Below are 12,652 nucleotides of genomic sequence, written 5' to 3' on the forward strand. Positions count from 1 at the left end.
CGTACCATTAACCACATTGTTGTCAGCCTGGGCTTGACGAGCATTGATGTTGAAGGTTCTGGCGCGTGCTGCTTGTTGATGCTGCTGAGGCTGCTGCTGCTGGGGCTCTTGCTTCACAACCCTGTTCGGGCACATGTTTGCAAAGTGGTTAGGATCACCACATGCAAAGCAGACTCGAGCATTGATCGCGGGTGCCTGAGCCGCGTGTTGGCCTTGCGGCGCTGGGAGTAGAGCTTGATGAACAGTGGTAGGAGCTGTGGTGTTACGGGGACCATAGCGACAGTTGGCGGTGAAATGACCGTACAAATTGCAATGAGCGCAGAAACGACAGGCAAGACCCACCGGATGATGATATGAGCATGTCGGGCAGAGCGGGTGGGGACCTGTGTATGCACGCTTTGCTGGCAGTGCATGAGTAACTGGTGCTGGTCGATGATGAGACTACTGCTGGGCCGGTACGGCTTGTAGAGGAGCTGCAGTGGTAACGACAGCACAGTTCTTGTTGCTGGAGCTGCTGTTGTGCTTCTTCTTGCGGCGTGATGACTTGGACGGTTGAGCAGTGGCAGTTTCAGCGGTCGGTGCAGTGGTGGCTTGGTGCAGAGACTTGGAGGGCTTATCCCAGAAACCAGCTTTTACTCGCTTGTCGTTGATCTCGGCGGCAAGTAAGTAAGTCTCTTCAATTGATGAGGTCTTTGCGGCGTGAACAAAATCGGCAACACAGTCGGGTAGAGCTCGAATGTACTTCTTGATTGCTATCTCTGGCATCTTGACTTGATCGGGATAGATAATGATGAGCTGCTTAAAGCGAGCAGTCAAGGCAGCGTTGTCTCCATCCTTCTGCTTAATGTTCCAAAACTCGTCCTCCAGCTTTTGGCGTTCATAGGGAGGGCAGAATTCGTCCATCATAATGGCTTTCAGCTCTTCCCAAGTCAGCTCATAAGCTGCATTATTCCCGCGTTTGTTTCGCTCGACCGTCCACCAGTCTAGAGCTCGGGACTGGAATACGCCGGTTGCGTTTAGGGTACGGAGATTTTCTAGATAGCCGCTTTGGCGCAGAGTGACTTCGACGGAATCAAACCATTGAAACATAGGTGTAGGGCCATCTTCTCTGGTGAATTCATTTGGTCCGCATGCCTTGAACTGTTTGAAGCTGAAAACAGTCTTGGTAGTATCTTTGGGAGCTTCAGTTCTCGACTCCTCAGATGATTTGCTGACGTTCTCATACACTTCACTCACAGCCTTTGCTACTTGCTTGGCGATGATAGCAGCAAGACGTTTGTCTCTCTTTTCTTAGCGAGTAAGTGGGGTTTGGTGTCCAGATGACGACATTGTCTGCAACAGACATCGTCGTAGGTCTCAGACACATCTTAATCGAATCTCACCTCACACGTCTACTACTTACTAAAGCTTAGGAACACGCATAATCGCATAACACATAGGCACGAAATCACAGATTCACGTAATCACAGAAGCACATAAGCACGTAGAGCACAGAACAGAGGCACATAATATCACGTAATCCTCTTATCAGTACACAGAAGCAGTCAGAATACAGAAACCTATTATTCAAGGTCACGAGTCGTTCGTATATAGCAATCGCGTATAGCATATCGATTAGTAGAGTATAAGCGCATAGCATATTGCCGTCCAGATTGTAGCGACTTGTTGGCGTATTGAGATAGGAGAGCAATGCGGGTTGTGTGTGTCAATCGAAGTGAGTGCAAAAATCGAATAAGTTTTAAAATTTTAAACACATAAACAGTTAAACACATATAACACATAAAATCAACGAGTCATCAGAGTCAGCAGTTGCGGGCTTAGAATCGAAACTCATAAAAATCGAGAGATACATTGTCTGCGGCTATTAGCAATTAGCTACCCAAAGTGATTCGAATATTCTCAAGGATCTGTCATACACATTTTTGACCTTCAGGATAGGGCCTCTGCCTTGATTCTTGGGCATCCGGCGCGCATCCTTCTAGTCCTACTGTGGGTTCAGGTCGTTGGAGTCCGTCGAGACTTTGGTGAGAGTTTTGGGTAAAATCCATGGACAAGCCATCAAGGTAGGGTTTCGCCCCTAGCTTGACAACTTTCCCTTGATTTTAGTAAAATAAAGGAGATTATTCATCAAAATATGGATTTCACTCCTGGTTTGGTATAATTCTCCCGTTGAACAAGCGTTCGTTATTGAAAAAGAATAATGAAGAGATCATTGATAAGTTGATAAAACAGCACTGATCAAGTAATTTCGTTGAGAGTTTGCGGTTTTCACACCTAATCTTGACTAAATCGTTTTCTCATTATTGAAAATTCGAGTGCGGTGATAGTGTAGCGTAGGCGAGAATAGCGAAGAATACTAATAAGCTCATACATAGTCCCTAAATGGACATGCACAAATCGGTCTATTGGGTCCTAACAATAGTCTAGCTCTCTAAGACATCGACCCGGACTAGGTCGAGTCTTGCCTAATTCCCTATAGTTATGGCTCTGTTACCAATCTGTCACACCCTAACCGATGGCGGAATCATCGGGGCATGGCACTGAGCGAAACAGATTATCCAGAAGTTTCCATAACAATTATCATTACTATTCAATTTAAATAATACGTCCCATACCGTATCTCAAACAGTAAATAAATTATTACAGACAAAATCCAGGCAAATCTTCCGTTCCGACAACTCAGATTTAAATAAACAGCAATTGTTTATCTGCTTCTAGAGACCCTTAACTTGACTACTACAGACAACTATTTGTTGAGCTCTAGAGCTTTATTCTAGCCTCGCTTTCCTAGCAGATAAGCATTTTAAACACCTGTCACATACGTTAAAATAAAAGTCAATACACATAGTGTAAAGGTGAGCATACAAGTTTAGTAATAGGATATAGAGTTCGAAATAGTTTACGCATAACCAGCACGTACACAGTGGAAAACAAAGCATGTTAATTATCGACACGGATCTATCGATACCAATGACTGCAGGTTGACTGCCCGAGGCAGTTCGCAATACATGATTACCACCGTGATCCATGCAAGTAATTGTCCTTAACAACCCCCGTGTGAACGGGTGCTAAGTCCAAACTATAGTACTATCGTCGTTAAGGCAGGTAGACAGCATTCCATGTGTAAACATAACAAACAAGCATTCATTAAGTCACGTAATACATGCGGTAACGGTTAACGTTTTAAAATATTGCGTAGTGTGTTCGATGTGATTTCGTATATGTAACACCCAAAAGTGCGTAAAGCAAAAAGGGATCGAGTATACTCACAGCGGTTGATGGATTGAAGGGACCGCTTGAGAGTAAGGTTAGCCTGAATAGTTTGATAGCATAATGATAAGCAACGCGTAAAACGGAAAGCAAGTATTGGAGGGTCGGACAGCTGGTCGATCGGACGGTAGTCCGATCGGACGGCTGACCATTCGGTTGACAGTCCGTTCGGACAGTTGCCCGGTCGGACAGAAGTCCGATCGGATGGCTGTTCGAGTGGATTGTTTCTTCCTTTGAGTAGGATGTGTTTGTGTATGATGGCTTGACTTTTGAAGTTTTCGTTGTAGCATTTGAAAACCTTGAAGTATCTTTACCTTTCAGGTCGGTCGATCGGACGGTCGTTCGATCGGCCGGCAACCCGATAGGTTAGGTACTTCAGCAGACAAGTTCTCAGCAAGGTGTCACCTGATCGGACGGCTGTTCGATCGGATGGTACTCCTAGCGCGTCGAACATGTTTAAAAATCGATTAAGTCTTGAAGTATAGTATCTCATGATCCGAAGAGTAATCCAATCGAACGGTAGTCCGATCGAACAGCAGTTCGTTCAATACTCAACTTCAAGAGGATAAGTTGATTAAGTGTGGGACCTTCTGCTAGCCGATCGGCTGGCCAGCCGATCGGCTGACTATCCGATCGGCTGGTTGTCCATTCGGACAGCAGTCCGATCGGTCAGCACTAGTCGGCCTGTTCGTCTAACACTTGGTTGTTCTGATTGTTTGGCGTTTTATCGAGGTATTTTGAGAATGAGTTAAACCACAGAGCCTCGTCTTTACTTGGTTCCCCTGATCGGACAGGAATCACCCAAATCTGGTTGATGAATGGTTCAAGACGGTGTTTAACATTTAACCCAAAATCGGTGAACCTCGTGGATAAATTCCAGATCTTGAGTCACACAACCATCGAAATGGTTAGTAAGGCGGCACAAGCTCCGTTTCTATCGGTTTTGGAGGTATTGAGTGTAAAAGAGTTGATAGAAAGTTGGAAAACCATCTTTCAATCCCTTTTCACCGTGAATATGTTTAGATCCGTGAAGGATCTTTGTTTGTTTATGTGGAAATCTGTTAGATCCAAGTTATCCTTGGTGGATTAAGGCCAAAATATGAAGTTCTTCATGAACCCATGATGACATCATCCTAGAACACATGAATCTTGATGATTTCACGGTTAAAAGTTAAGATTTGAAAGATATAAAGGTGTAGGAGTGGGTGTAGATCAAGATAGTACAAGATTTAGGACGAAATCTTACCGGAATCGAGAGAAATCTGAGAAGAAGTGAGCTGAGCGTGCTGGTCGGACAGAGGTTTCTAAAAGTAGAAAGTTTGACAATGACATGGGTATTTATAGGATGCCAAAAGAGGTAAAGGCTGGCCGATCAGTTGGTCAGCACGATCGGACAGCCTGTCCGATCAAACAGCAGTCCGATCGGCTGGCTGTTCGATCGGCTGGTAGCCTGATCGTTCAGCTGCCTGATTCGAGTGTTCGGCGTGATGATTTCTGATATTTCGATTTCGATTGCGAGCGATGTGAGCGCGATAGAATTTCTTATGCAAATTACTTTTAATCCCAACTACTATATCTAACATACAAGCATCTATATTTCGAGCTGTCTTTTCGCCACCAATTATCATAATTCGATTTCGATTGAGTTCGATTGGGTTTCGATTGCGATTCGATTGGTTACCACACATAACATAAAGTAAACATGCACAAGTAACACATAAGGCACACACACACGTATAACAATAACCAATCATTGCGATATTCGAGTTTCGAGTTCGATGATGATTAGATTAGTTCGATTATTGATCAATTGACTTTATCGCATTGTTACTTCCTATTATTCACAGTCGTAAAGCGGTTCGCATCGAGAAATATAGTTTGATTACTTTGATTGTAAATGATTACTCCACATAAGACAACTAACGTAAAAACATAAAAATAGACTAACTACAGTCAAAGAAGTCAAAACAAGGATTGAGCAAGGAGAGACAGATTGCTATTAGCGATCTTTTCTTCCTTTGACTTCAACCTTGACTTTGACTTTGACTTTCGAAACACTGGGGTGTTACAAAAACTTAGCCAAACATCCCCCTGGAACTATATAATTAAGGAGTATTGTAATAGAGATTAAAAGTTATTTGCTAGTTGGTGAGAGTAGATTAAAAATCATTTTCTTGTCATGTAATTGACTCTTGTTTTCTTGCTAGCATTTCACTAGTTAATTATATATACCTGATATTCTAAAAAGGGATAAATGTACAACTATATAATTCAGAGTTGTAAAAATCGGGACTAGGCGACGACTAGTTGGTGATTAATTGCTAGTCGTCCAGTAACTCGGTAATTTTTCATTAATCAGTCCATTAATCGCTAGTCGAACCTAGTCGGCCAGCCAAAAATCGACGATTCCGGCCAGATTCCGGCAAAAAACCAGTATATTCCGGCCAAAACCTCTAAATTCCGGTCAGTTTCCAACCAAACCATATGAATTCCAATAATTAATCTTGTATACTTAAAAAAATGAGTTGAGTAAGAGTTAAAACCTAGCTATTTAAAATATTTACCTATAAAAATATGTATATGTATACATAAAACTGAAATTTCATATAAAAAACCAATCCAATTAATCCCGAGTAATCCCTAGTAGTCACTAGTCCCCACCTCACCTGCCGACTAACGAGTTCTCCAACCTTGATATAATTAAGGGTTATTGGACATTAACTTGACATTTTATATTTTTTTTATCATGACTTGTACTTTCGGTATTTTGATGGGTTATATGATATCTTCCATCACACAGTGTGCCATTTTTAGTAACTAGTAGGGTGTTCGCATGTTTTGGCAGGAACATAACACGTAAGCAATTTTTTCAAAACTTACGGGGAGATCTAACTAGACGACTCGTTCACTTAAATCATTAGTGTTGCCATTAGCCTTACACATGTTAATTAGATAATAATAAGATACAAAAAGTATCGAGTACGTATGAAAACCATTGTTGCATCTCAATAAATGTACACACAAATACAAAAATAGAAGTCATCTAACTGTAGTTTTATAATTTATTTAAGGAGTAAATTACAAGTTTTGTCCTTTTTGTTTACATCAAATAGCAAGCATTGTCCTTTTAGCCAAAAGTTTACAGCCGGTGTCCTTAACCTTCCAAAATCTTGCACGTTTTGTCCTTTAGGCCAAACATGGTTAGAAATCTCAGTTAATTCTTATCATGTGCATTGCACATGAGGGTACAATGGTCTTTTTCCAATTATTATTAAAGTTTCCACACTGTACCCTTCACCTAATCTTCTTCTATTTCATTACACACCCTAATCAACACACATGATCTCCAGCTCTCGTAGTTTTGTTTTACACTCAACCACTTCCTCAAATCCCTCTAACATCAAATCCCTCTAATATCTTCCTTCAATTTCACTTTTTGCCCCCAATTCAAAATGGGTAATCGGTTTAGTGTGACAACTGCCAAATTTGCATGCATCCGTACAATTAACTAGACAATAATTAATGATTAATGACTGTGCTGATTTACAGTTTATGACTTGAATTGCTTTCTGATTACTGCCATATACATACATGTGCATCACATATTGCTTAATGTTATATCATTACTGCATAAAGACTTTATTGACTTAGACGATGCATGAAACACAGTTAGCACAGTTATCAGACAAATCAGAAAAATGCTGACAGAGTTCAGCAGATAGACAAACTTTGTATTGAGACACAGAATGAGCCAGAAACCAAGTCTTACACTAGTATAGTGTGTAGGAAAGTAAGGATCATAAAACTGCCTTCCTAGAAATAGTTTAAGTGCCGGAAAGTGCCTAAAACTCACATAAACTGCAGAATTCTGCAAAATTCAGCAATATACAGAATTTAAACAATCTAATATCATGCAGAAATATGATTAAATGGTCCTAAATACTTTCCCAAGTGTCGGGAATTGAAACTGTCATAAAAGGAAACATAAAGCACACTAAACTGCAAGTTTAGCACTTTAACAAACCAGTATCCAACCGAACAACCGAACACTACCCGAAACATCAAATTTACACTAGAAGCACTGTTTTAATGTTTCCAGGCTAGTTATGATCCCCAAACATCATAACATCTCCTAAAAATATCTAATAACTGAAACATGTAACCGATACTTGGAATTGAACTATTAAGTAACTAAATGGTTAGCACCTACACCTAGACCCCCCCCCACCTAGTTCACGGCCCCAAGTTGTAACACCTCGAAAAATTTCGTCCAATAATGTCTTGACACGTGTCATAAGGTTCCGTTATGTGAAAACATACTTTAGAGGGACTAAAAGTGACAAACAGTGAAAACTATGGAACGTAAGGGTCCAAAGTGTCAACAATGGATAAATAGGCTCTATGATAACCCTACATAATGTTTATAACCTTAAACGGATGGTTCATGGATCATACGACGCGGAAATTGCACAAAAGTGAAGTATTGTAAACTATAGGGGCCAAAAGTGTCAACATGTTTAATTTATACCTCTGAGTGAACTTTTGGCAGACCCGAAGCTTTGTATAGCTAAAATATACTCACTAGAATATGTGGTAAAAATTTCATGAAGTTTCGTCAACGTATGAGAAAGTTATGGCCAAAACCGTACTTAAGGGACTAAAAGCGTCAACGTCGAATTTCAGGGCTTTTCGGTTGAGCGCAAAGTTATCCGAGGGCATTACCATGTTGGTAAAAGTCCTAAGGTTCTTAGAAACCAAGTTTGGGGGTTTACGGGCCGAGAAAAGTAGCCGAAACATCGCATACAAGCTCAGGGACCATTTCTGCCAAAGTTTAAAAGTTTTTGGCTGATCAGGAAGGTCAGGCGACCCGCCTGGGAAAGCCCAAGCGGGCCGCGTGGGTTGCCCAGCGACAGGAACTTCGAAAATGGTTAGTTTGGGTCCGATTTTGGGTGGTAAACAGCTCAATTGCACCTCCAATTACTCCAATCAAAGGCCTTGCATGGCTACTACAACAGTAAACCTAAAGAATTCAGCTTTAAATTCAAATTGATCTCATTTTTGATCATTTACAATTGAAGAACAAGTGCTCTCAACATTCAAGAACTTCAAGGCAGCTTTCTGGAGGAAATCTGATCATCAAGGCCGACTTCTAGTGTTCACTAAACCTCTATAGGACTCTTGTAAGCTTTCAATTCGTTCTATAATCCGTTTTTGCTTTGATTATTAGTAAAAGTCAAACTGGGTGTTCATAACCTTTGACTTTCCGATTAAACGGATTTCTTTCAGTCATTTCTCGAATTGAAACTTGTTAAAGATTGGTATTTATGTGGGAAACAAACCCTCTAAAGGGTACTACCTGATTCCCACTACATGCATGATAAATGTCGAGTCAAACCTATTTCTAAAAAGTCAACAGAAGCGATTTTTGTGAAAAATGACATGATTAATGATATAGATGACATGCAACCTGATTGATCATCATAAATAACTTGTAATACATATAAGAATGTGTTTTAATCATCATCAACTCGACAATCTATAGTATAGCCACGAATCGGAACCGAAAGTCTTGTAAAACGATTATTCCGTAGACTATCGATTCGGATTCGTACATGCATGTTCGAGATCTGTATTGGAAAATATTTTTGACTATTTTTATTTTAGTTAAACTTTCTGGAATTTTCTTTGATTGAGTCTATGCTTAGTCTATTCGAATGCATGTTTCCGATTTGTGCATAAAGTTGACTATTTTGCCCTTTTTGATTTAAAACGGGATTTTTGGAAAAGTGAAAGTATAGAAATCTTTATTTCTAATATATGAACTTGCACCGAAAGTTTCGGATCAGTTGGTGGTCCAGATTTTGAGTTATGGCCATTAGCGTAAAACTATATTATAAATTTACATAAACGGTCCTTTTCGCGTAGAACCCGTTTCTGGCCACGTTTTGGTATAAAACTTTTTACCAACTGATGTATTATAATATTCTGGGAATTTTGATGATTTTCAATTAATTTTTGGCTGAACGGATCCTAGGTCGCCTAGTCAATTCGGCTTATGTCGGTTTTGACCGTTTTAGCCATAAAATGAGTTTTACACATCCTTTTGACCCGAAACCTTTTTCTACTGATTTTATAAGATGAATAAATTATTTTAAGTATTCTGGAAATATAAAAATCTCAGATTTAATTTGAAAACCCGAAAACGCCCTTAAATCGCATATTTAGCGTTTTAAGCGCATAGTAAGCGTTATACTTGTTTTAAACATATAAGACCTATACCTACTGATGTGTTTAGCATATTTTCATATAAAAACAGTAAGTATAAGTATATGAACTCAGACTTCCAGTTTTGGCACTTTTAGCCCTTGTGAAATTACTAAAATACCCCTACGGTGCATAGTTTGATTCTAAATGATAAATTTGATATATGGGTCATACCCTACTGATATAATATGTTATATTAAGTATATTTACTGTATGAACCAGACCCGAAACTCAGAGTTCTAATTTTACTCTTTTATTATCTTTTAAATGACCAAAATGCCCTTCTAAGGCATAAATTGAGTTTAAAATTATTCCGGGCAATATAGAACATAACTTACTGATATTATATCATATTTAAAGCTTATTATATCAGGGAACTTGCATTTGAATCATTTGTCTACCCGTATCGCCCTTTTCGCGTTCGGTTCGGTTTACGTAACTAGTTTGTGTAAATTGACCGAAACGGGTCAAACGTTATCATTTTTGTCTCAAAATCCAGAATGTATTTTGTATACCCATATTATACAAGTATTCAAACTTGTCGGGTCTAAATCACGTTCTATCCGGTCTTCGCTTAATCGTGCGCTTGAACCGTATATTTCCTTAAAACTAACCGGTCTAAGCTTATGCTTAATTAAAGACCCGTTAGTATTCTAATTGGTTATTTATACCATCGTTCCAGACTAGAGCCTTCCGGTAAATTGTACCTACGCTTACTTAAGTGAATACGGCTGAGTTATTATAATTCTTGCTATTTAAGACAGGAGCTAGCTCAGGTAAATACTCTTAACTTATTTTCCCTATTACGGGCTTGGGATACGGTAATATAAATACCGCATGGTCAGGTATGGGATTCGAAGACCAATGTGTCGGGAAATTCAAATAACCTGTTTTAATTCGTATTGCTTGACTGAAACATTGGGGGTTAATGCGACCGTGTCCTGGATATCCTTGACTCATTAATTGCAAATGGCCACGACCTAAGCACGGGGTGTAGGCATACACCTGACAGATGCTTTATGCTTATTATTTGATTATACCCAATATGGGATTCCCAATAAGGGAATAGTGGTGTGTCGGTTAATCTTGAACCGGCATAGGACCGGGCCCCGTATGTAGAGCAAGTTATGTAAAACTGATAACATGAGATATAGTTTGTCCCAAGTATAAAAGATTAATATTGCCTTGTGCATTTTAATCAAGTGTCAAAATAGTTTTGTGCCTTGTGCGCCTAAACCAATTTTCATAAACTCTTTTCAAATGAGTCAGTTGAGTGTATTTACCAGTGAAAACTGACGTATTTTCCAAAGTCTAAGTGACAGGTACAAGTACGTAATAGGCTGGAAGCTGCTCAGGGCGTTAGTAAGGAATCTTGCAAGTTCTAGGCGTCTAAAGTCTGTTGAACATTTATCTTATTTTATTTGATCCGCCTGTGGATCCGTTTCAACTACTTGTGATATTAAATAGTACGTTTATATAAAGTTGAAATGAATCTATTTCTGCTTCCGCTGTGCATTTATATATTGTGTTGTTTGACTATGATGTTATCAACTACGTCACGTTACCCCCACCGGGCCCACCGGTGACACGTGGAAATTCGGGGTGTGACAGGTTGGTATCAGAGCCAACATTGAGTGAATTAAACACTAGCTTTTGTGTTTAATCTCAATGACACAATTGCACATTCCTATATCTTCTGAGTCTAGACTTAACATAGGAATACTCCCGATTCTAATCTGGAATTTACTGCTTCCAATTATTTTATATATTGGATACGTCGCCAAGCGAAGGAACCGTAATAGGAGTTCTCCACACCCGGAGTCCCGAGATGCTGAGCTCCGTACCACGGCTAAAGTGAAACGAACATCCAAGGAGAAAGCATTCAGAAATAAAATGAAGAAGAAGCTCCTTTTACTGAAGATCGTTTCCTTATTAGTCCTTATAAGGACATATTTATCTTTCAGTCCCTGCGAGGACAACATTATTCCTTTCAAGTCCCGCTTAGGGCAACTTTATACTTTTACTTTTATATAATGGAATGATTACGTTTGGACTTCCATTCTAAATAAGAAATATTAAATAAATGGAAAATATCAATTTTTATTTGATTTGCCATTTAACAAGAATCTTAGTAAGGTAGAAACCTAGCTTGAATGTCTTAATAAAAGGCCTGGCCAATATGGTAAAACCTGGTTGAAAAGATTCAAATCTCTGTTAACATCTGAGAACATGTTAACATTCTGGGCTAAGCGTGATCTGTAGAATCACACAAGCCACCCTTTTTAATAAATTATCTACAGATTCTATCTGTATACAAGTCTATTTATGACTTGATACCTTCGGGTTATGACTATGTCATAAAGTAGCAGTTGTGATTTATAACTCCCTGCCAAGAAATGAATTATCTACAGATTATATCTGTATACAAGTCTATTAATGACTTGATGCCTACGGGTAATAAATTTGAAAATTGGGATTTATTTAAAATTCCCTGTAAGTAAAATAATCATCCCTTAAGGATGAAGTGCCACGAGCTATAATACACTGTCCGATTGCGACATCGACAGTTGTGAATCTTTTGAGATTCCCTGTCCTAAGGGGGTGAGCTATGCTCAAAAGCCCTCTAGACGATAATCTGGTCGTCATGTCATTATTATGACCGCTGAATGACATTTGATTTAAATTAAGTACTAATCCTGTCGTTATGTCATTATTATGACCGCTGAATGACAGTTGATATAAATTAAGTGCTAATCCTGCCGTCATGTCATCATTATGACCACTGAACGACAGTTGATTAAATTAATGACACTGATCATGGCGTCATGTCATTACTTTGACCGCTGAACGTATCATCAGTACAATGACTATATGTCTTAACATCTTACGAGATGTTAATTGATAGGCCCACGGGCCAGAAATTTTAATAAATACAGTGGTAGCTATGACTCCCTGTCAGAAAAAAGGTAATGAACTAGGTTCAAACCTCAAGGCTTTGATTCTCTGAAATCCTAGCTTATAATTTATAAATGTCCTTGTGACTAGGCCTTTGTGCCACCTCAATATCCGTAATGATTTATAACTAGGATAAATTGTAATGCCTCGATTCTCAGAAATC

This window comes from Helianthus annuus, chromosome 4 (assembly GCF_002127325.2).
Source record: "Helianthus annuus cultivar XRQ/B chromosome 4, HanXRQr2.0-SUNRISE, whole genome shotgun sequence".
Taxonomy (NCBI): domain Eukaryota; kingdom Viridiplantae; phylum Streptophyta; class Magnoliopsida; order Asterales; family Asteraceae; genus Helianthus; species Helianthus annuus.